Source organism: Crotalus tigris, unplaced genomic scaffold (assembly GCF_016545835.1).
Source record: "Crotalus tigris isolate CLP2741 ecotype Arizona unplaced genomic scaffold, ASM1654583v1 scf7180000018954.1357295, whole genome shotgun sequence".
Classification (NCBI taxonomy): Eukaryota; Metazoa; Chordata; class Lepidosauria; order Squamata; family Viperidae; genus Crotalus; species Crotalus tigris.
In genome coordinates, this window is record NW_024097293.1 from 117,386 (window position 1) to 143,358 (window position 25,973).

The 25,973-nt window shown below is 37.9% G+C and overlaps 1 protein-coding gene across 1 annotated transcript in view; it reads left to right on the top strand.

The window, feature by feature from the left end:
• The first annotated feature begins 285 nt into the window (after nucleotides 1–285).
• LRRC4B (leucine rich repeat containing 4B) overlaps nucleotides 286–25,973 on the top strand; it is an 86,840-nt gene continuing 61,152 nt past the window's right edge. Inside the window, exon 1 of the mRNA XM_039357832.1 lies at nucleotides 286–448. The gene's annotated coding sequence lies outside the window, so the exon portion shown is untranslated. The remainder of the gene's footprint in view (nucleotides 449–25,973) is intronic.

Below are 25,973 nucleotides of genomic sequence, written 5' to 3' on the forward strand. Positions count from 1 at the left end.
AATGCCACTGGGATTCTGCTGGGTTTTTCCCATCTCGGATCTACGGCAGAGCGGAATGGTTGGCGGGCGGGCAGGTTGCCTAGCTTGCAGATTCTTTAAAAAAAGGAGGGGGGAAAAGGGAGAAAAAAAGAGGGGGGTGGGGTGAGGAACGGAGACGCCGAGGGGAGTATAAAGGGGGGAAGACGGAAGGAGAATTAGAGGAGAGAAAAGAGGAATGGGGAGGCTTGTGGGAAAGGAGGAAAAGGAAAGAGTAGACCACCCTCCCCCGTCCCCATATTCCCTCCCCCAATCGCGCTGCCGCTGGGAGGATGCGCTATGCTTCCGTCCCCCCCCCTCCATTTATCCGTCCGCGGCAGCTCCTGCATGCCGAGCCCCTTCCCCTCTCTACGCCGCTCGTCGAGGGGCGAAGGCTGATTCATTTCCCCCCTTTCCCCTTTGCACTGCCGCGGTAAGAGACAAGGGGGGAGCAAGGCAGCGCTGGCGAAGGAAAGGCGAAGGGAGGAGATGGTGAGCGGTTGCCATGGGGATGCGGCGCGGATGAAGGTGGGGGAGAGAGTTGGGTACCAGGGATGCAGGAATGATTGAATCGGGGATGGAGGAGAGGCTATCCAGGATCAGCAAGGGAGAAATTAGCTTGCTTCTCTTCATCACCTTTGTATCATCCAAGCTTCCCAACATCAACACACTGCATTTGGGGTACATTTATTGTGTCGGTCTTTTGATGCTTCCTTCTCTTGTTCTCTTGTAGAATGCCTTGAACACCCAATTGTAGTCTGGTGAAGCTCTGCAGCTCTCCTGAACCTTCTATATTCTGTCTTTTCTCTCTGTTTCACTCCCTCCCTCCCTCCCTTCCTCCTCCTCCTCCTCCTCCCCCCCTCCTCCTCCACAACAGCCCAGCCTTTTAGGTTTTATGCCACCCTATCGTCTCTCCCTTCCCATAATTTAAGGCCTTCTTGACTCTTGGACTAGTTTTTCCCTCCAAGTAGGCTTCATGTCCATTTCTCCAAATCCTGAATCAGCTGTAGTTCTTAGAATCATACCCATCAATAAACCTTGTTTTTCACATTCTCCCAGCTATCCGATGCTTTGGAGAAGATTTAGAAAATAGTGAATGAATTTTGTTTGAGTCAAGACCCTCTCTAAACTTGGAAAGGAATGTTATCTCTCCTTCATGTTACTCAGAGTAAACTACAAAAACAGCATGAAGGGGGTTATATTTTGTTGAGGAATATTACTTGGCTTGCTTACTTGAGCCGAATTTCATGATGACAACTGAATTAAAACTAGCAGATTATATCTCATATTAAGCACATTAAATGTTTATTTTAACATGAGTATTCATAAGGCACAGCTTGTTTCATTAAATGGATAATTGTTTTATATTTTTTGAACTGTCTTCCTTTGCTGTGGAATCCTATAATTCTTGCTCTACACTAATGCAGAAATGAAGACTATAGTCCCCACAATGTTACTGAATTATACCTGCCAGCATCTCCTATCAGCATAGCCAATAATAAGAGGTTCTGAAACTACAGTTCCACAACATCTGGAGGACCACATTTTTCCCATCCCGTGTTAGTGATTCAGTTGCTGAGCTATCTCTTGTAGCTTTTGATTGGGTTTAGAACTTTAAAGAGATCAAAATGCAAAATCTCCATTCATTTAACATCTGCCAATCTTTCTAGACCAGGGTAGGCAACCTTGGCTCTTTTATGACTCATGCCTTCAACTCCCAGAATTCCTGGCTGGCTCAGGAATTCTGGGAGTTGAAGTCCACGAGTCATAAAAGAGCCAAGGTTGCCTACCCCTGTCCTAGACCATTACTCCAGAACATCCTTCTCTCCCTTTCCTTTCACTTTTATTTTTGGGGCACTTTGCCCTGCTTCAAATCTTTTGATTTATTTTGAGTACTTTGGCCCTCACCTTATAATAACTTATCTTCCATACTTATCTTCAAAAGATTCAGTGCTTTGTACACAGAATACCCTAATTCAAGTGAAAAGGATCAGTGGAATAAATAAAGAAAAACACCTGCCTAGATGGAATGCACCTGCCACCTTAAACAAAACAGTCTTCCATCGTGGAATCCAGATGTGTTGAATTAAAACTTCCATCTTCTCTAAACTTCTTGAAACCCTAAGCTCCTCTGGAGGGCATTGGGAAGGGACAATCTAAAAAGAAAGCAGTGTTGGGTTAAACAAATATATATGTTGAATTGGAAGAAGCTAGTTAATGGTTAGTGGCATCTGCAGGAAGGACTCAAAAAAGTCATGGCATCACAAATAAAGCCCCATTTTTGAATGAGCACCACCATCACATGCATGTACAAAAGGGCAGAGCTTCAACCTTGCTGGCAACATCTTAGTGGTTTCTTACTACTGTCTATCCTCCCATCCTCACCCCTTTCTGGTTTAAAGGGTGAAATGTGTGCAGTCATGATAGAGTGGACAGAGATAAGTTTAACATAATTCCAGAATTTAGTATTATCCAATACAGTTAATTTGCAAGAAACTTTTACAGTATTATAGAATTAAAAGCTGAGTTTGCACAATAGACTAAACTAAATGATACTTTTAAGTTGGGTAGTTTATTCTATTTTACTTATTCATCAAACAAAAATTACACATTCAAACAATGAAAAAACGAAAATGTGACAGGGACAATAGCCACATTAGTGCACTTATACATGCCCCCTTAGGAACCTCTTAAATACGGGATAAGATCCACAGAAACTAAGTGAGAATTAAAACTCTGAAAATTAGTAGCTGAGAAAACTGAATTGGGTAAGATAATTCCAGACTATGATAACTCTGTTACAAAAATATTTTTTTTTACAATCAAGTTTAAAGCAATTTACATTAAGTTGAAAGTGACTGTTTACACACATTTGTGGTTCAGCATTTGCTGGGAAACATATGTGGTATATTCTTTTAACATGTCTCTAGTTGTTATATTAAAGCATAATATAATTTATTTTATTGGACCTAACAAATTATGTCATTATATTATTTTGCTGTGTTTGGACAAGAGGTTGATGTGATCTGATCAGGGAGTTGGTGGAGGCTCTTTAGGCCATCAAGGTCAATTCCATGTTCTGAAGGTATCAAAAAATCCCTGACTATGGTCAAGAAAGTCAAGTGTTGCCCAGGATTGTTGATATAGTACTCGCATACTACAGTCCCCCAAACTTCTGACCAAGGGTTGACAAAAAATTGTATTCTGCGTCCTTTACCCAACCCTGATAATGAAACATATGTCCTTTAAAATATGCCTATCACAGGCCTCATCCACATGACTTTCTTACCTTGGTTGAAAGCCACCCTGCTTATCATTCTTTGAAGGCAAGTCCTCACAAATCAGTTCTCCATCTCACTATTATTTTCCTGCTATCCAAGAGATTCTGGGGGGACATATGCTGTTTTTTCTGAGCAATTGCAACACAAGACCTCTCCATAGACATTATTTGGAGGCTGCAGACTTTCTTGGCTCCAGTTAACATTTATAGAACTGACCCTTTTGTCCATGGATGTTGGCCTCCATGGGCCTTTCTACTGTGAATGCTAGAGAGAAAAGATACCTCTGTTGCAGAGCCATCTATTTTTTTTTTAAATTTTCATAGTTTGTTCAGATATATCAAGCACATTTGGTCTTCCACAAAGTTGAGAATCCTATTGTTAAGTCTCTGCTACCATAGGATGTGCTATTTTGATCAGACATTTGCAGGGCCTCTACCTACTACCTCTATCTCTATTACCTCTACCTCTTCCAATAGCCTTTAGCAGAGTTCACTCCATGAGTATATTGCTTCCCACTTTGCTAATCTCAACCCACTTGCCTTTTCCATCTCCCTGTCTCCTTCTCTTTTCCCCACTAGCATCAGCCACTGAATTATGGAAAGTAATCCATGTTTTTTTTGTCCTACAGATATTTGGCCTTATTCCTAAGGAATGGTCAAAGGCAGGGTGAGGGAGGTAGCGGCTTTTAAAATGACATACTTTTTTTCCCTCAAAGCTAAGGAAAAAAGCACAAAGAGGCTTTATGGATGAGTCCACTGTTGAGCTCCTACATTGATAATTTGGCCTCAGTTATCCATAGTCAAGGAGTACACCTGCATCAGGATGTGAACATCACAGCCTTAGTGAGCTGTTAGTTGAAGTCCATGTTTTCTGCATGTAAACTTCTTATATTTTTACACTGTTTTTTATCTCAAAACTCCACTAAGGGAAGATGTGGAAGAATTGAACTATGCTGTTTGATTGGAGTCAGTTATCAGAGTGAGTTAATGTGATTTTAGCCTGGGCATTTTGGCTACTTCAGTTTTTGTGAGGTAAAGCTTGGGAGACTTCTTGTAACTTTTCGGCCCTTTTCCTAGGCTTTCTTGGACTGTGTAAAAGTAAATCATGTCTATTACTAGTATGAAATAACATTGAAATAATTGAATTGAATTTTGTTGCATTGGTAACATTGCCACATTAGGAAATTATATGCATTCAAATTCCATATTGTACCAAACACACATGGACATACATTAATAATAACAATCATGGTATTAAGCAATTTGAAGCAGCAATGGCTGTAGAGCAAAATGGCAGCTCTTTGCACAATTTTCCTGAGCTAATAAACCATTCCTTAGTTTGGAAAATCTGATAAGAACCCTAAATTTGCATCTAGAGCAATGGATACTATATCAATGCCGGTACCGAAGAAGATTGAATAACTAATAACTAGTCAGTATCTGTATATGGAATGAATATGAATTTCCTCTAGATCTTCACAGTTGTAGCAAAATGTCTTTGGAAAACCTTTAATATAATTACATTTCAAAAAGATAACTGAAATCAGTGGAATTTAAGTTAATTTTGATCAGATCCATTACCAGCAAATAAGACATCAAAACCAGAATTAGAATCAAGGGTGAAAGAATACATTTAAGTCATGAAATCCAGCCTCCTGCTTGGTTTGTGAAATCATATTAAAGTATCCCTAGTAGATGGTTGTTATCTCCTATTGAAATAGTTAATAATCATCACATAGATCAGCTGGCAAGCTACCCATCTACAATCTGCTACATGAAATCAAGAAAATTGTAGTTAATTGTTCACAAAGCCAGTTACTAATATAGTAAATGTCATATTTGAGTTTGCCAGTAAACAAATAGTCAAATGGTAGAAATGTGTGGTCTAGAAAATATTCCGTCTGCATTAAGCTTGAAAAACTTTATTTAAGGTATGGCTTGCCTGCAGGTCTGTTCTGAATGAAGACATAATTAAATCTGTTTAATGCATCTGGGTAACTGCTTGTGATTGAGTGAAAGGAGGCTTAGATTTATAATAAAGGAAGCATGTTATGATCTTGAAATGTTTGCATTAGAAAAGGGCATGTTAAGATCCTGTTCTAATGCAATGCGGACCTCATTTTAGTAGGATAAATGGTTTACTGTTTACCCCAACAAATCCTGGGTGAAGCATTAATTTATTTAAAATTACTATTATTGTTGTCAACACCATCCTCATTATCAATGTTATTTTGTCAACATATTTAAGGGAAGAGAATATTCTTTGCTTTGTATGGAAACTTCTCATGATTAATTTGGATGTAATTCACCCAATCTAACCACTTCTCTTGGGTTAATTCCTATAGAAGATGTCAAGGTGTGACTATTTTCCCCCCTTCCCATTACCTTCACCATAGGACTTATATTATCCAGGAAAAATCTACATATTTACAAGTTCCCATCACTGTATGAACAGTAGACCAAATCTCCTCTCTGCCTCTTTTGATTTCTCCATAATGCAGAGTTGGATCCAATGTCAATACCATAGGGCTTCTCACTGCAGACATGTAATTTCAGCCTGATTTTCTGTGGCGTCTAGAGCTCTCTCACCTCTGGAATTAACAACTGAAATTCAGTGGCAATTTTGGGCTTTTCAGTGGTTGTGCATAAACAAACAAACAAATCTGATCTATGTCTTAAGTATGTTAAGCTTTTAGGAAGCTTAATAGACTGATTTTGTGTAACGCCTTCTCAAATTCCAAAAGAAAAAGAACAAACTGAAAAGTTTAGCTTCACCTTTTTTTTTGCTGAAATTTTTATCCATCCCCTCTCCCTTGAAATCCCCCAAAATAAAAATACCATTCTTTTACTACTGCTGCTGCTGCTGCTGCTATTATTACTACTACTACTACTACTACTACTATTATTACTACTGTTGCTACTACTGCTGCTACTACTACTACTACCAACAACAACAACAACAACAACAACAACAACAATACAGCCAAGGAGAAAGAAGTTCTACAGGTATATTTTAGATCACACATAATCCTGCACCTCCACCGCTCACATACCTTACTAATTTATTGATAATAGATATAAAGAATTATTTGTTATCAATAGTCAGCCAGACTTATGTACTAATTACCATTGACTTGGACTGATGTTATAATTCTTCCTAAGCTTTTAAAATTAAATATTCTTAACATGGGAAGCTTGATCGTAAAGCATTTTTATTACATTTTTTCACCCTTTCCTTTTTCCAAGGACATTTTCTCTATTTTATTTTCACACTTTTCTCATGAGATAAATTAAAATGTGGAACAGAAGCTCATTGAATGTGGATTAAAGATGGGGAATCCTTGGTTAAATTTCTGATATATTTGTTCACACTTTCAAATGGATTTACATCTTCTGTTTAAAAAGGTTCATAGATTAGCCTTTTATAATCAGATTCTCTCAAGGTGGTTTCTAGTATGCTTACCTACAGTATAAATCTAAACAAATTTAAAAAACATAAAGCATAAAGCTAATCACAAGAAGCATCCAGCTAGTAAGAACAATAAACTCAAGTATTTATAGGCTGTGGTAGCACGATATTTATAGCAGGCCAAGCCTACTGTGGCTGTTGCAAATAGATGCATGGTTAGTGTTTGGCTGAATACATATGGTATATATTTCAACTGGAACATATGTTCACAGCCATAAGAACACAGCTGTTATTATATACTGGTGACATATTCTGACCACTGAGTTCCCACCATACATGATACCATATTTTATCGCATTCGAACATTTCAAGTTAACTGTCAAGTCAGTTCAAACTCTTTAGAGTTTGGATGTGTTTTATTGTGAGAAATATTTTTTTACTGTGATAAATATTGTTGTCTGTGATACTGTTAAGGTGTGCTGGATTACAGTTAGCAATATCCAGGTTCAAGACCATCCTACATATCTCTCATTCCAAGTTATCTGGGTTGTGAAGAAAAAAGGAGACAGGGACTGCTCCCACAAAAAAGGGATGATATGAATCATAAAAAGTAATGAAATATAAAACAATTCACAGTATAGATAGATCTTAAATAATGTTTAGCAAACATTCAGAGTTATGATACTGTTGAAAAAGTAATTTTAGAACCGGTCTTCACATTTACGATCATTGCAGCATTATGTGGTCAGTGATTGCCATTTGCACACTTCACAATTGGCTTCTGACAAGCAGAATTAATGGAAAAGCTGGCAGTAAAATTGTGAGTCAATCACTTGATCTCTCACTTAATGACCTGTGATGATTGACTTAACAACCAAATGGGAAGTGATGTTGTAAGTCTGTTGCACTCGTGCAATATTATACTTAGCAACCACATTGCTTAATGACAGAGTTGAAGGTCCCAATTGTGTTTGCTAAGCAACTGTGTTTGTACAGAAGGGTAAGTATATCTCTATTGTCAATAAGAATAGCTTTACTGAGCATATATGAAGATGTCTTACTTACTTCAGATTGTTAATATTCTGTTTAATCCAGGAATAATGAAGTTATTGTCTTCCTTTAGTTGCTGAACATCTCAGCAATCCCAATAGTATGATAATTAGTGAGGAACCCAGGTGTGGTCTCCAGTAGTTTGGAAACATCTGGAGAACCACAGATTCATCATCACTGATCTGATTCCACTGTCAGAGGCACTCTGAAATCTCACTTTGACACAATCCTGGGTATGTTACATTAGAACTGCCAATCATTTTTTTTCATTTGCTCATCTGTGTTGATTTACTGATCTTAGAATTCATCACTTGGACATTGGTCTTATGAATGGCTCCCCTGTGATTTCCAGCCCATTTTCTCCCTTCAGTTATTTGTCATCATGATACCCTGTTGCAGTTACCCACTTCTTCACATCTAACGTTTTGCTAGACTTGCAATACATAAATGCAGAGGAGCAATGAGAATAGTTATTACAGTTTCAGGGGGTGACATAGGAAGTATTGTGCAGGTATTCATAATTACTTTGGTTTACTCTTAATCTCACTTTAGTTAATCTATCAGAAATCTGTGCAGCAATGGAATCCTTTTAGTAGTGAAGAAGGGTGTCAGATTGCTCTCTCTAGCACTAGCTGAGATTAAAAACTGATACAGTGATGGGTGATAAATCTGATTATGTTATGCTTGGACCGAGTATTGTTGTAGACCTTGAGCAAGTTGCAAGATTTCTTCCTCTAAGTGGCTTATCCACTTGGCCCCCTTCTGTTTGCAAAAATCCCATTCAGCAGTCTGCAGAATATGTAAATTAAGTGTACATACAGGTGGCCCTTGTTATCCACAATCTTGTCATCCACAGATTTGCTTATCTGTAGCTGGAAAATGCATACTAGATTTCATTATCTGCAGTAAAGATTTTCACATAGCCACGGTTCTGAATGTTTTGGGGGTATGGTTGAATGGCTTCTCCACATGTATGAAGTACTTTTTTCATGGTTTTGTTATTTACAATTGTTCAGTTTGAACAGAGCCTTCTAAACAATGAAGGACTCTTTTATGGACTGAGTCTTAGTACCAAATGTATAGAAATTTCCTAAAAATATGTGTCCCAGACCAAAGGATTACTAACTATACTGGATGGAGAGCAGAGTATTGCATGCATGTACATTCTTTATTTGAAGGATTTCCCAACAAGAATTGCTATTCTTTGTCCTTCATGGTAAAAAAGGAAAAAAGTGGTAAGATTCTGAATTTGAATTTGAGTTCTGATGACTACATAAACATGCTCATATAATTTTCTTTCACTCTATTGGATGGGGATATTTTACCATTATGGTTTGTCACACAATCAGTGAGATAGTCAGACATTTTTATCTGCATATCAAGTCCTTCCCAAGGACCTGGGATAGGCAGATGTTGATGTTTGATAGTGTTAGAGGTATTGTCGCAGGATGTAAATTGTTCCGAGTAAAGTGCCTTTTACAATTGACTAATGGTGAATTTGTCAGTGCTGATAGTGTTCAAGTGGTGCTCCAGTTGTTTTGGGATTGCACCCATAGTGCCTATTACTAATGGTACTACTTTTGCTTTCTTTTTCCACAATCTTTCTCTTTTTATTTGCAAGTCTTTGTATTTTGCTACATTCTCCAGCTCTTTGTCCTCTATTCTGTTGTCTCCAGGTACCACCACATCCAATCTCTAGACTTTTTTGTCTTTCTTATTGACAATTGTTATGTGTCAGGTATTTATAGGTTTGAATTCTAAAGTCCCAGAGCACTTCAGCTTCTTCATTTTCTATGAATGTCTCTATTTTAATTCTTACTTACAGCAAATGGTGTTTATTGCATATCTTCCAATGCACCATTATGGTTCATTGCACAATCAGGCAGATGTTCAGATTGGATTTGGCATTTTTATCCATCTATTGTTCTTCCCAAGAACCTGGGATAGGCAGATGTTGATGTTTAATAGTGTTAGAGGTATCATCTCAGGATGTAAGCTGTTCTGAGTAAGGCTGCCTTTTGCAATTAACTGATGGTGAATTTGTCAGTGCTGATGGGGTTCAAGTGGTACTCCAGTTATTTTGGGACGTACCTAAGGCACCAATTACTATTGATACTACTTTCGCCACAGTTCTATTTCTATTTGCAGATCTTTGTATTTTGTTATCTTCTCTAGTTCTTTCTCTTCTCTTCTGCTATCTTCAGCTATTGCTATATCTATACTTTTTTGCCTTTCTTATCAACAATTGTTAAGTCTGGTGTGTTATGTAGCAGGTGCCTTCTATCTGAATTCTGAAGTCCCAGAGAATTTAATGTCTTCATTTTCTATGACTTTTTCTATTCTCTATTATGGTCCTACCAGTTCTTGCTTGCAGACAAATGGTATTTCTTTCAGATTTTCCAATGCACCATTGTTGCTACTTTGTCATGCTATTGTTTGCAATCAGTCTGTAAGATCTTCTCACAGCAGCTAACCAGGTGGTCCACAGTTTTTTCAGCTTCTTTGCAGAGGTGCTACTTGTCTTCTCAATTCTGGTATGTACTTACTGTCTTCTCAATCCTGATATGTCTTTGTATGCATTTGTTCCTAAAGCTAACTCTTATGCAGTCAGGATTGGCCCCATCAGAATTAGTCTCTTTGTCTTTTTCCTCAACTTTTGGTCTGTACAGTATTATTATTATTATTATTATCATTATGGTTCATTGCACAGTCAGCCAGATGTTCAAATTGGATTTGGTATTTTTGTCCACCTATAAAATGTTTCTCAAGCACTTGGAATAGGCAGATATGGATGTTTCTTGGCCTTAAAGGTATATTCGCAGGATGTAAGCTGTTCAAGGCAAAGTTGCCTTTTGCAATTGACTGATGGTGATTTTGTCAAAGCCAATGGTGTTCAAATAGTGCTCCAGTTGTTTTTGGATTGCAAGAATTATCATTCATCGCACAGTCAGCCAGATGTTCAGACTGGATTTGGCATTTTGTCTACCCATCGAGTCCTTACCCAGGACCTGGGATAGGCAGATGTGGATGTTTGATGGTATTACAGGTATCGTCGCAGGATGGAAGCAGTTCCTAATAAGGCCGCCTTTTGCAATTGATTAATAGCAAATTTGTCAATGCCAATGGTGTTCAAGTGGTGCTCCAGTTGTTTTGGGATTGCACCCAAGGAGCCTATGACTATTGGTACTACCCTTGCTTGCTTTTGCCACAGTCTTTCTATTTCTATTTGTAGGTCTTTGTATTTTGTTATCTTCTCCAGTTCTTTCTCTTCTATTCTGCTATCTCCAGGCACTGCCACGTCCACTATCCAGACTTTTTTGTCTTTCTTATCGACAATTGTTAAGTCTGGGGTGTTATGTTGCAGGTGCTTGTCTGTTTGAATTCTGAAGTCCCAGAGCAGTTTAATTTTATCATTTTCTATGACTTTCTCTATTTTATGATCCCACCAGTTTTTGCTTACAGGCAAATGATATTTTTTGCAGATCTTCCAATGCACCATTGTTGCTACTTTGTCATGCCGCTGCTTGTAATCAGTCTGTGCAATCTGCAAGAATTATTATTATTATTATTATTATTATTATTATTATTATTATTATTATTATTATTATTATTATTATTATTATACCGCCACAGCCTGAAACAAAGTCCAACCCTATTGTGATTTCTTGAGATCAGCTAAGGTTAATGAGACACTGCTACATATTGTGGATTTTATATATATTTAGTTGGTAGTTTTTTAAAAAAAAAATCAAATTTTATTTAGGCTGCCAATGTTCAAGAAGGCAAACCTCCTGCATTGTGAATGATTACTTGGAAAACTTCATTTTTGCAATTGTAGTTGCACAAAATAATCCCCCCTGCTGAAACATCATCTTTTGCATTATAGTCAAAATGCTAGGGCTCCTTTTCCTATTTTTTAAGTAGCAGACATCCCTAAGTGAGGGAGTTTGTTTACACAATTGTCATGCGTGCTTGAGCCAATGGTTGCCCAAATCCTTGAGAAGATATCAGTTCATCTAGTCCTGGGCAGGATCTCTACTGAAGCTTCCTTCATGAAAGAACCACCATGAGGTGGTGGTCTTTAAAATACAATTGCTGTTTTATAAGTATATGAAAAACAATTCAGTATGACATTGTTAAGTTGGTGCATCAGTGTCTCAGTTGAAAGCACTAAGTCTTCAACTTGGTCTATCTCTGTAAATATTATTATTTAGATTTAAACTACTCTAGTGGTTAGAAGAAGGTTGCCAGTTCAAATTGATACTTTGATAAATTCTGCTGAAGTAATCTCTTGAAGCTTTGCATAGCTCTAATATCCTCTGTGTTTAGAAGATGATCATGAGAGACATGTCTCCAAAGTCAGGTGAAATAAAAGGCATGGGGGTTTTTTGGGCAGTAGAACTGTAGTTGCAAGCTCCAGTTGCCGCTTTGTTTATTGATTGGTCTTATTGGTTAATTGATCCAGGTTTTTTTGTCTGAAGATATGCAGGTATTTGAACCATCTTTTTTTTTAAAGTGCTGTGTGATTTCCTGCCAGTAAGCCCCTGGAGAAAGCAGAGATTGCAGTCATCACCGTCTCTTGTTTCCTTATCAATTTCACATTGCAACCTCATATGTGAAACTAAGCTAGTCAATTTCTCAAACGGGTGACCAGTTTTATAGTATTAGCTGAAAAATTCCTAGCTCAGTGCCTTTTGCATGCTCTGTGAATGGGCTCTGACCCTTTACTACATCTAGCAAAAGGAAAAGTGGCCTTGTATTGGGGCAATATGTGACATAAACAGATCTCAATACCTGCTATATCAATGTTTCTCAACCTTAAAGACTTCAATTCCAACAATTCCCCAGCCAGCATGCTGATCTTTGATCTCCACTAACAAGTCTCTATAGTTTCTGACAGAGATCCACATTGTTCACACGGATATACCAAAGACTACACCTGGGATTGTCTGCATGGAGAATGTGCTGCACTAGTGAACAATAGGTCTAACCCAATGTAGATGTGTCACAGCTCTCTAGAGATAAAACAGAAGGGGGGGGGGAATGCAGCATCGGAACCAAAGCCTCTCTTTTTAATGCAATGCTACAGCACTGAGAAGATTCCAAAATCTGACATAAAATAATGTCAGAGGGTTTTCTGAATTTCCCTTACTTGGCATACCTTGCATAGCTTTTTGCCTGTTTATCTCCTCATCTTCAGGATCTGGGATAAAAAAAAATGTTTAATATGATTAGATTATAGACATCCAAGAATTGGGCCTGGATTTTCATTGTTGCTGGTGACCATTTTGGTTTAGCTGTATGCAGAATTTTCTGTGAAGAATTGTAACATCATTTTTAAAAAAAAGATGGAACCCAATTTGTCCAGCAAGGTACTAATTATTTGTTTCAAAGGAAGGGATCCCTTTCCCTATTAGGCATCCCAGATGTTGTTCAACAGCAGGCAGGAATAGAAGATGGGTGCTGAGGCTGGAGGTTTCTTCATAACATTATCAGGCCAGGACAAATGGTAATTGCACTGTTTTTGCAACTGCAGAACCATTAGGTGTACAAGCACAGTGAAAACTATGTTCTTTGCAACTCCAGAATGATTATTATTTTTCAAAGTTCAAATTACAGCTGCTTGAAAGACTATACCAGGGGTAGGCAACCTTGGCTCTCAGTGCTCTCTGAACTTGATTGTTTTCTTGCTGATGTTTCATTACCCAAACTAGGTAACATCATCAGTGCTAGCCATCAAAGCTCAGATAGCATCAAGGACCCTTCATTTCAAACCTGAGCTACAAATATTTTCCTTTATTGTTTATTTGTTGTATCTTTTTTTCTATAGTTGGGTATGTGAAGAATCTAAACTGGATTTCCAACAAACCAATTCTGTATTTAAACTATCTGATAAGGGCTGAGGAGAAGGATTTTTTTCTTGGATGCTACAAGATATTTTCAGACTACTGAGTCACATTCTGCTCTACCCCCTTCTCTTAATATTATAATTCTAGAAAAAAAAATCAAAATATCCATTGTGCAAAAGAGAGTTCAAATGTTTTGCATGTGGTCACGTTCACCCTTTCAGTAAGGAGACCATGAAGCACTGGAGGACAAGCTGGTTTTTAAATCTATTTCTATAGCTCTCTTCGGGATCCAGCTTGTAGCTAACATGATTGAGATTAAAGACTACATTATTCATGATACCGACAACTTTAAAAATGTGTTACCCAGATTGATATAAGGGGAGGTCCTAATTTCAATGATAAAGCCAGTGGTGGGATTCAGCCGGATTTGCACCACTTCTGCAGAACTGGTACCTAATTTTTTGTTGCCCAGGACCATAATAGACTTTTGGAAGCAGCATCCACACAAAGAACCAGTTGTTCACATATTTAAATCCCACCACTGGATAAAGCTCTGAAGTCAGACACAAAGACAGAAATGCAATTGAAAGACAATTTTATCAATAAAAGTCACACCTTAGGCATGAAAGCCATCTGGATTGCTTTGAGTCAGTCACACTCCACCCAATCCATCTCCATAGGGTTGTTGTTGTCGGGAAAATAGGAAGAGAAAGGATTATTAGGTATGTTTACTGCCTAATACTTGTGTTACTTACAAAGTGGTGGGATAATGGTGGGATAAAAAAATTCAATAACTAATTGTCTTTCACATTTAAATAAAAAATGAAAAGATATATTTTTTTACATTTTTCATTTAACTGAACCTGCAGGTTCATGCATGAAAGGAACATTGAAACTAACTTTTGAAAAGACATATTGTGCTGTAAGTAATCTAAAAGTTACTACAGTTTTTATTTTTTTCAGTTTGAAATGGAATATGAGAGCAGTTCTCAAGCAATTTTTTTTAAAAAAATGCTGGGATGATCAGATGACTACTTAATAACTCCTCCGCATTTCCTTTTACCTCCTTCTTCTCCTGAAATCAAAGCATATACATAATTTTATTTTAATCATATTAGGGCTTTTTCCCCAGCGCTACCATAATTATCAACACCATTACTTAGTGTGAAAATCATGGCCTGTTTAATGATCTAAACCCATTAACCTCTGTAATAATCAGGTCCTGGTCAAAACATATTGGCTGTTCGTCATCGTCGTCGTCATCAAAAATCAAGTGAAGGTTACAGATACTATCATTAGAGCTAGACACAAATAGCGCTTTGAAAATTTCCATCAAATTTGTGAATAAAAAATGTTTCTGAATTTGTCTTTAAGTGTCTTCACTTGGGATTTAACTGAATCATAGAAAGCAAAGGAGGCTGCAGATTGTTGGAAAAATATTTGCAGAGTTTTGTAACCCTATAAATACAAGAATATGATACTTCACCATTGTGTTACATTAAATCTTCAAAGAAAGAAATGCTGAAATTCTTTTCTTCTTTGAAATAATTAATAAAGCAAATTCTCCTTAATCAAACTGAAGTAATGGAAAGAAATACATAGCATTTATGACCACATTTTCACAATGTCTTTTCGACTACCTAATTGGAATTGGTGCCTTTATAGTGAATTGCAATTGGAGAATAGCAACAATGAACAATGAACAATACTATGAATGAACTGAGGTTGAAGGGGGAATTGCACTTTTTAAATTCCAGCTGTGGTCTTCACTTTCAGTTTTGCGTATGTCCAACTTATGTGTCCATGGCTTTTCTCACAATGGGCACCTTGGCTTCTCTCTCTCTCTCTCTCTCTCTCTCTCTCTCTCTCTCTCTCGCTCTCTCTCTCTCTCTCTCTCTCTCTCTCTCTCTCTCCCCTTCTTGGATCTTAAGAAAATTTGGTGGTGGAGGACTACACTTACCATTTGAGAAGAGCTTGAGGACCATAGCTGGTAGGATCATGGTGCAAAGGGATTTGAAGTTTTTGTTTCTTGAGCTTGTTAAAGCAATGTTACAACTTATGCTAAAGTTTTAATGGACTTTTCTGCTTTAAAAATAACAAAAACTGTTTTACTGATTTTAAATAACAATGGTTAGAAGAGGCATCAAGGTTAGGTTTGAGATTATATGTAAAGGAAAGTAGGTTATCTGTGTCCACATTCAGTGAAGGTTTTCATAATACGTAGGTAAAATGATCTTTTGTAGATCATTTTACCTACCATTTTTATGGTTCTTTTTTCTGCTTTTCTAATTAAGAAGTGGCATAACACAACCTGGTGAAATAGGTTGAACTGAGAGGGAAGCTGTTGGAAGCTGCTAACTAATTAGTTGATGGAGGGGGATCTCAATACCTTTACTGGGATTTCTCATACTTTATCCCAGTATGAGTCCAGTTTCTTAATTACCTTTAGATAGTCATTGATTTTATGCACATGTAAACTGGTATGCATCTTAATTCTGAGTTTATTTATTTAAGAAAATTTATATGGCACCCAACTAACTTTCAGTGATTCTAGGTAGTTTACAAAGATAAAACCCAATATAAAAAGCAACAAACCCCACCCATCTGACAACAGGGTCTTATGGAAGAGTGTCAAAGTAGGGACCAATCTTATCTCTGCAGTTGTCAAGTGTGATATCATAATGCTGATAAATCCAAATGCCTTATGTTGTCTCTGCACACAAATTGCTCTCTCACAAAGCAGGTGGTTGAAAGTGAACATATGTTAGCCCAGAAGAAGTTAATTAGAGAGCATATTTGGTGCATGGAGAATTTCAGGTTCTTTGCATCTTTGCATCAAATGGTCTAGAAGAATTTCCCCCCAACATAAAGTTCTGTAGATGTATTCGGATGGCTTCCAAAATTCCCAGCCAACATGGACAATGCTTGTGAATTTTGGCAATTAAATTGCGGATACTTCTGTAAAGTGCCAACTTACAGAAGATTGTAGCAAGCAGTAGTAAATTGGACTGAATTTTTTTTTTGCCTCCCTTGATAAGAAACTTGTCTTGTTTCCAAATAATTAATCATCTTCTATTTCCAAAGTGACAGCCTAGAATCAGTACAGTAGAGAAGATCATGTTTCCAATAAATCAGGAAAAGTTCACTTGACAAAAGACTAAAGAAGTTATGTAAATCCTTAAACCCCTTGATAGCAAGGTTGTCCTGAAATCAAACACTGTTCTTGATGACTGCGTCTATCTGGGTTTTTTTTTTTAATGACAATGTTAAGAAAATGATTTGCTTTCTTCTGAAATGTTTATGTGACTCTACACTAAGGTTTGACATTTCTTCACACAGGGTAACATAGTGATCATAAAGTCAAAACATATATGGGAATCTGCTGGCACTATTGTAGATATGTCCAGAGTTGTGTAAATGCAGGAAAAGATGTGGCACTTTGTTTATTGTTTAGGAGTAAATGCCTCTTTTTAATATACACGGGGTCATCAAAAAGAGACTGAAAGTCTGCATTGGTTGTATCCAGGCTTTCTATGTTGACCTCAGCTATAAATGAGAGAGCTTGCTGAAATAGTTTACAGATATCTCTTTGTCCTTATTCATCTCTCTCCCATATTCTGTATGTATTCAATTCTGTTCATGTAGTGAAAGGCCAGCTTGCCCTCTTACTCATTCCATGTCACTCAACTCACAGGCTTCTTCACCCAACTTTGACATTTCCTAGTATCAGAGGGAACTGAAATGAATCCTGTGTATCTTTCTGTAACAATGCTGCTTTTTAAAAGAAGACAGCCTTCCTTCCAGTTTTCCTTTCACACTTGTATTTGTTAACAACAAATTGTTTGTGGTGGTTGTTGTTGTCCTCCTCCTCCTCCTCCTCCTCCTCCTCCTCCTCCTCCTCCTCCTCCTCCTCCTCCTCCTCCTCCTCCTCCTCCTCCTGTTTTTCCTCAACGTTTTTTCTCAATCTCCTTTCAATTTCTTTTTAAAGAACTACATTTTCTCCATTTTTTTCAATATACTCTTGATCATACCCCCTTCATTCTCATTCAGTTCTCCTGTCTTGATGGTATTTATTTTCCTTAATGTTCTTTTTCCTAAGCAATCAATATAATATCAGAATAATCCTGTAAGAGCCTAATACTATCATTCCAATACTAGATAAAAGTTTTAAAATGTAGTAGCTTATTTGACATAATTTTAGCTCCAGTCAATCAGTTTAAGTACATGTGAAATCAGATGAAGTATTGCTGGCTGGTCAAATGGACTGAGGCCCTCTAAGTTCCTTTATGGGCTCTCATTGTATTGACTCTCTCATTTATTTCTTTTTTTACTTTAATTATGCTTATTTCTTCCTATTCTTCACATTCCTCCTTTTCTCTCATTCTATTTCCTGGTGGAATTTTTTTAAAAAAAATCAAAGGAATATATTTATTTATTTAGAAGATTTATATGGTTGCCCACATGACTCTGGGTCGCTGACAAACAATTATTCAGGGCACAAAAGATTTGGAAGGTATTTTAGCCTGGCAAGCAAGATATTTGGAAAGGATCAAAAGTTAAAGGAAAGAAGATATGTACTTATTTTCTGCCTCATTTGCAACTTGCATGCCTGTTAATGTTTGCAAATGCCAAATCTTAAAATTTGTTTTTTTAAACATTGGGATGTGTAAACTTTCTTGGCAATGTATAATTTTTCTGCCTTCTGCCCTCTTTAGTACTAAATTAGGACTGCTATAGTTTCAGTCATAGAGCACCCATCCAGTGTGGCTGAGTTTCTCTACACCGTGACATCAGATTATAGTGTGAAGGGTAAGTTAGTTTCTCTCTACAGTCCAGCAATTCCTGCTTTTGTGGGATCATTACCGACAAATTATTGCTACAGAGTGGTGGGAACAATTTTTCTTCTAAATTCTACAACAAATATATCCTTGATTTGGCCTTGGTGGCTTTGTAGGTTGGAGGAAGAAAGATTAGAAAAAAATATCATGGCTTTGTTTACCATTGCCCAATTTTCAAGGTGAAGTATTTCAACAAAGGATTTGGAAAATTGACTTCAACAGAGGGTTTTCTTTGGGATGAGATGTCCCAGACTGTTCTTGAGTACTATGGATTCCTGATAGCTACAGATGATATACATACATAGTTGGTGCATGTATATACCATAATGGTACATACCATAATCATCATCACAATACAAATTATAACATAGACTGAACACAGTTTTTTTAATTCAACCATTAGTCAGTAACCAGAGAAAAACAGAGAGTCCTGGTCCTTCCACATATATGTGGGCTTATCATTTTGTTATACTGTCCCCACCTAGATTAGTAGGCACCTCCCCCAAATGACTGATTTTAAAGAGTGAAATTATGGGGAAAATAGTTCCCTAATAACTTGGATAAGTGCTACCAAAATAGAGTACGGGGTCTAGGTTACAAGATTCTTCATGGATGGTCACCTAATAGTCTCTTGATGGCTTTCAAGAAAAATGATTTCTAAACCTCTGAGCTCAAAGTTGTTTTGGACAATTTCCTAATGCTTAGGGCTGCCCTTCTGTTGTTTCAACACAGTTTCCTTTCCTTTTCTTCTTGGTAGATAAAGTAGAAAATAGTTCTATTCTCCTCTTCTGTTTGAGATTATTTTAAATATTTGAAACCTGTCATAACATCCCTACTTAATCTTATTTTCTTTACATATCTGGTGATTTTAACCTTTTCTTTCTGGATTTGTAGTTGAGGCTCTTACTTTTTGTGGCTAAATGCTTCTCAGCTTGTCAACATCCTCCTCTATGCAGATTTTCTGAAATGCGAGTTCAGACTAGTTCAGAAAAAAGGTGCAAGAATTGATAAGGAGAGCCATTTGGGGATAGAAAAAACAAAATCAGAAATAAATTGTGATTGGTCAGATGTATCTTGAGGAGAGGAGAGTGGCGAGAATGACACAATTTTAGCAGTTTGACTACTGGCAAATGGGTCTTTTGAGCTTAGTTTATGGTAGCCATTTCATAAGTGGGTAAGTTGCTCAGGGTATCCATCTTGTGAATGTTCCCATAATCTGCTCTGAAAACTGGAAATGTACTTCAAGTATATTTGAGGTTGGAGTTTTCTGTTTTTAGTCATCACCATATTCAAAGAATTTGTTTTTATCAGTGAAATTGATGATACTAGTTCAGACCTTGCAAAAAATGTGCAGGAATTTTTTTCCCTAGCCATTGCTGGCCTGAATATTTTACTTCTCAACATTTAGGAAATATTTAGGAAACCTGCACTTTTCCAAGGAAAACTAGCTCCACAGACTTACTTGATACCAAATGAGGGTGCTGCAGCATTTGTGCTGCCCCTGCCAATAATAAAAAAGGTCATTAATTTTTCATGCTATTTAAAAAATATTAATTCTTCACTGGGGCATGAAATAAACATGTGGGGAGGGTTCTCTGGGAATCTGGCACTGTGCATAATGCCAGGAATGTTTTTCTGAATACGTTTTCCTAGAACCACTTAATTGCACAACAGGGGTTGAACAGTTATTTGGGATTTTGAAGACAACATGTTCCAAGGCTCAAATCATTTAAAATGAAAGATACTGAGTACAATCCGGTGGGAAGGTCCTTCTGTGTGAGAGAGGCCCTTTGAAATGAATGAGAACTGGAAAAGTACACAGGAAGGAGCCCTTCCTGATGGCTTATGTGCTTAAACTATGGAGATATAAAGTGCATTCATTTAAATGAATTGGTACTGCCATCTGTTAACAAATGCCAGGCCAAGCTGGGGAAAAAAACTTTTTTATTGGTTATTGGAGGATATTTAGACAGGGACACTGAGAAACTCCTAGGGTGAGGATGAGGATCAGTACCAACCGCAGCAGCCCTAAGTATCTTTATGATGTTGATCAGGCAAGGTGAAATTGATGTAATTTATTATTGACTACATAAAGTAGCAGCATTAATATGTTTCTAAAAGATCACTGAACAAGGAGAAAAACCATTTTGTTACTGTAATATGCAACAGCGATGAATGGACTCTAGCAAGCTTTTTTTCTGTAGATCTTGGCTCACACTGAAGATTAAGGAAATATCCAGCAGTTTTCCTCTTTTAATACTCCTTGGTTTTCTCAGTTTTCCACTCTTGAATTTCTTCAAACAATGTAATTGAGATTTTCCATAAAAAAAGAAAAAGCATATTATTAAAAATAATGTATACATTAAGCAAGATCAAGAATCAAAATATATGATATGTACTTAGGAATGGATACACATTTTAGTTAAAATGTTTTGGAAGCAAAAATGGTATGAACTAATGAAAATTACGATATAGGAAGAATTAAGATTGGGAAAAACTGACTTGGAAAGATTCATTCACTTCAAGCTATGGCAGTTAGCAGTCTTATATGCACTCACCTGAAAATAAGTTCTATTAGACACAATGGGAATAATTTGGGGTAAACACACATAGGATTGTACTGTTGATCAATCATTTTATGCAGTTCTCAGACACTGAAAGGTAGAATCACTTAAAAATTTCCATGTTTCCAAATTCAGGAGGAGTCTAGTAACATCTTTTCATACTTACAGACAATTTTTTTACTAAAATGCATCATTTTTGTGGGCTACACTCACTTTATCAAATGGCTGGAGAGTATGTGTAGATGCCTGGAGAGTGATGTGAGCTTTACACTTGGAGGAAGGGAGGCAACAAATAAGCTGTTTAGAGCAATAGCAGTTAGGCTTATATACGGGGCCCCATAGTGTTTTACACCACTCTTTTACAATGTGGAATCATTATTTGATTATTGCCTCCCACAATCTGGGTCCTCATTTTACCATGGATGGAAGGTTAAGTCAGATGGCATCAAGATTGAACTCCAAGCTGTGGGGACAATTGGCCTGCAATACTGCATTCTAACCACCACATCACCAGGGCTCCAAGTGCAGATGCAGATGCAAGTCACATATAAGACAGATTTCAAGTACCTTATCAATTCACACTTAACTGCTTGGACTGCTCCTAGGGTGGGCTGAAACTGGTTTAAGGAATTCTGCCAGGGAAGTGGTATTTTCTCAAATGTCATGTAAGAAAAGCCCCCATGGGGATATTCAACATTATAAGGAAGAAATGTTTTTAAAGATATGCTAGGCTCTGATTGGCCTGCTTCAGGACCATCCTCTCTGATATGGGCGCTGGACTCCATGATTATTTGTAGTGTAGCAGTTGGAGGAGTTGAACTTGTCTTGCATAGCCATTTTCAATTTCTTTCTAAATAAATTTCATCACTGTATATTTGCAACTATTTTCTCCTTTTATTTGAAGGGGATATTGAAGATGGTCTTCCAAATGGAAAATAATGAGTCACTTGTTGAAATGGGCAGCCATACACAGTAATTGAAAGAATGAATAAATGAATGAGTACTGGTATGAACAGAAAGCAGCACATTTACCCCAGGAGTGAATGGGTAAGAGCAGGTATAAAACAAAGCTCTTTCTTGAATGTATTATTGGAAAACAAATGGTTGCTATGGATGTTGCATTTTGTCTGTGTACCTTTGTGCATGTACTCACAGGTATAAAGAGCCACAGAGATACCTATAGAGTTCAAATACAAAAATGGGTTAAACCCAGGAAATAAGGAAAGTATGACACAGAAGCTCAGACTGACTCTGCCATAAGTCCCTGGGAAATGAGAGGGAGGGAAGTAAAATGCAGCCAAGTTTTCAAGATACTGTTACTACAGCATATATCAGTGAAACATAATTTCAGTCAAATGTGGGCCTATTTCCTGCCCTGCACTATCCTGAAGGGCTGACACCCAGATCCTTTCTGAGTCCCCTTTCCCTTGTCTAGAGACTGCAGAGTCATGAGGAAGGAATTGCAGGGTTCACATCACAATGCTTTGTCCACCATCCTCTTCAGTTTGGCACCTCCCCATTCCCCCCAACAAAAACTGTTGCAAGTTATATGTAAATGATGAAATGCTGGAACAATTAGATGAGTTTCTGTAACTTGGCAAAATCTTGGGAAATGAATTAATTGTGCATATGGTGGTAGAAAAGTCCTGGGTAGTATGTAGCCTTGTTGCAAGAAATGCATTTTGTCAAAATGGCTATATGGAAGTATATATTTCTACCCACATTGTTATATGGAAGTGAGGAGTTGGGTATGTCAAGAGAAATGCAGAGCAAGTAGGATGTATTGGAATGGAGCTATAAAGCAAAAAGAGAGAGGGTCAAGAATGAATGGGGCTGAATAAAAGTGGCCAGTGAATAAAAAAAGAATGGAGAAAAAACATTGAGATGTTTGACTATACAATGAGGATAGATGAGAATTAAATACAAAAACAAGTCTACAAGTCAAATAGAAGAGGAAGACTGATAGGTTTTCTAAGATCTAGAGAACTAGAGGCAATATATAAAGTGCATGAATCTACTGGAACAAGGATGGTTGTGAGGATAAAAAAAAATGTTGTTGCTGTTAATTGCGAAGTCGTGTCCGACCCGTCACGACCCCATGGACAATGTTCCTCCAGGTCTTCCTCTATCATCTTCTGGAGTCCATTTAAGTTCACACCTACTGCTTCAGTGACTCCATCCAGCCATCTCATTCTCTGTCGTCCCCTTCTTCTATTGCCCTCAATCTTTCCCAGCATTAGGCTCTTCTCCAGTGAGTCCTTCCTTCTCATTAGGTGGCCAAAGTATTTGAGTTTCAACTTCAGGATCTGGCCTTCTAAAGAGCAGTCGGGGTTGATCTCTTCTAGGACTGACCGGTTTGAACGCCTTGCAGTCCAAGGGACTCGCAGGAGTCTTCTCCAGCACCATAGTTCAAAGGCCTCAATTCTTTGGCGCTCAGCCTTTCTTATGGTCCAACTTTCACAGCCATACATTGCAACTGGGAAAACCATGGCCTGGACTATACGCACTTTTGTTGGCAGGGTGATGTCTCTGCTTTTTAGTATGCTGTCTAGATTTGCCATAGCTTTCCTCCCCAGGAGCAAGCGTCTTTTAATTTCTTGGCTGCAGTCCCCATCTGAGGTGATCTTTGAGCCCAGAAAAATAAAATCTGTCACTACCTCCATTTCTTCCCCATCTATTTGCCAGGAATTGAGAGGGCCGGATGCCATGATTTTGGTTTTCTTAATGTTGAGTTTCAAGCCAACTTTTGCACTCTCCTTCTTCACCCGCATCAAGAGGCTCTTTAGTTCCTCTTCACTTTCTGCCATTAGAGTGGTATCATCTGCATATCTTAGGTTGTTGATATTTCTCCCGGCAATCTTAATTCCAACTTTTGATTCATCTAGCCCTGCCTTTCTCATGATGTGCTCTGCATATAAGTTAAATAGGCAGGGCGACAGTATACAGCCTTGCCGGACTCCTTTTCCAATTTTGAACCAATCAGTGGTTCCGTGTTCGGTTCTCACTGTTGCTTCTTGACCCGCATATAGGTTTCTCAGGAGACAAATGAGATGGTCTGGTACTCCCATCTCTTTAAGAACTTGCCACAATTTGTTGTGATCCACACAATCAAAGGCTTTTGCATAGTCAATGAAGCAGAAGTAGATGTTTTTCTGGAACTCCTAGCTTTCTCCATGATCCAGCGTAAGTTGGCAATTTGATCTCTAGTTCCTCTGCCTCTTCGAAATCCTGCCTGTACTTCTGGTAGTTCTCGATCCACATACTGCTGGAGTCTAGCTTGTAGGATTTTAAGCATAACTTTACTAGCATGTGAAATGAGTGCAATGGTGCGATAGTTTGAACATTCTTTGGCATTGCCTTTCTTTGGAATTGGAATGTAAACTGACCTTTTCCAATCCTGTGGCCACTGTTGAGTTTTCCAAATTTGCTGGCAAATTGAGTGTAGCACTTTTACTGCATCGTCTTTTAAGATTTTGAATAGCTCAGCTGGAATACTGTCACCTCCACTAGCTTTGTTGTTGCTCAGATTTTCTAAGGCCCATTTCACTTCACATTCTAGGATGTCTGGTTCGAGGTCAGTGACCATCTCATTGTGATTATCTGGGATGTTAAGCTCATTCTTGTATAGTTCTTCTGTGTAGTTTTGCCATCTCTTCTTAATCTCTTCTGCCTCTGTTAGGTCTCTGCCATTTTGGTCCTTTATCATGCCCATCTTTGAATGAAACGTTCCCTTCATATCTCCAATTTTCTTGAAGAGATCTCTGGTCCTCCCTATTCTGTTGTTTTCTTCTATTTCTTTGCACTGTTCATTTAAGAAGGCATTCTTATCTCTTCTAGCTATTCTCTGGAATTCTGCATTCAATTGGGTGTATCTTTCTCTTTCTCCTTTGCCTTTCGCTTCCCTTCTTTCCTCAGCTATTTGCAAAGCTTCCTCAGACAGCCATTTTGCTTTCTTGCATTTCTTTTTCTTTGGGATGGTTTTAGTTGCTACCTCTTGTACAATGTTGTGAACTTCCATCCATAGTTCTTCAGGCACTCTGTCTATCAGATCTAATTCCTTAAATCTATTTGTCACCTCTACTGTATATTCATCAGGAATATGATTTAGTTCATACCTGAGTGGCCTAGTGCTTTTCCCTACTTTTTTCAATTTAAGCCTAAATTTTGCAACGAGAAGCTCATGATCTGAGCCACAGTCAGCTCCTGGTCTTGTTTTTACTGACTGTATAGAGCTTCTCCATCTTTGGCTGCAGAGCACATAGTCAATCTGATTTCTATGTTGACCGTCTGGTGATGTCCATGTGTAGAGCCGTCTCTTGGGTTGTTGGAAAAGAGTGTTTGTTATGACCATCGTATTCTCTTGACAAAATTCTATTAGCCTGTGCCCTGCTTCATTTTGTACTCCAAGGCCAAACTTGCCTGTTATTCCGGTTATCTTTTGGCTTCCTACCTTAGCATTCCAATCCCCCATGATGATAAGGACATCATTTTTTGGTGTTAATTCTATAAGGTGCTGTAGGGCTTCATAGAACCAGTCAATTTCATCCTCTTCAGCACCAGTGGTTGGGGCATAGATTTGGACTACTGTGATATTGAATGGTTTGCCTTGGATTCGAATTGAGATCATTCTGTCATTTTGGGGATTGTATCCCAGTATTGCTTTTCCTATTCTTTTATTGACTATGAAGGCTACTCCATTTCTTCTGAGGGATTCTTGCCCACAGTAGTATACCTGATGGTCATCTGAGTTAAATTCACCCATTCCTGTCCATTTTAGTTCGCTGATTCCTAAGATGTCGATGTTCAGTCTTGTCATCTCTTTTTTGACTACGTCTAGCTTGCCTTGATTCATGGATCTTACATTCCAGGTTCCTATGGAGAAAAAAATCTTTACAGCATCGGACTTTCCTTTCACCACCAGATATATCCACAGCTGAGCGTCCTTTCGGCTTTGGCCCAGTCGCTTCA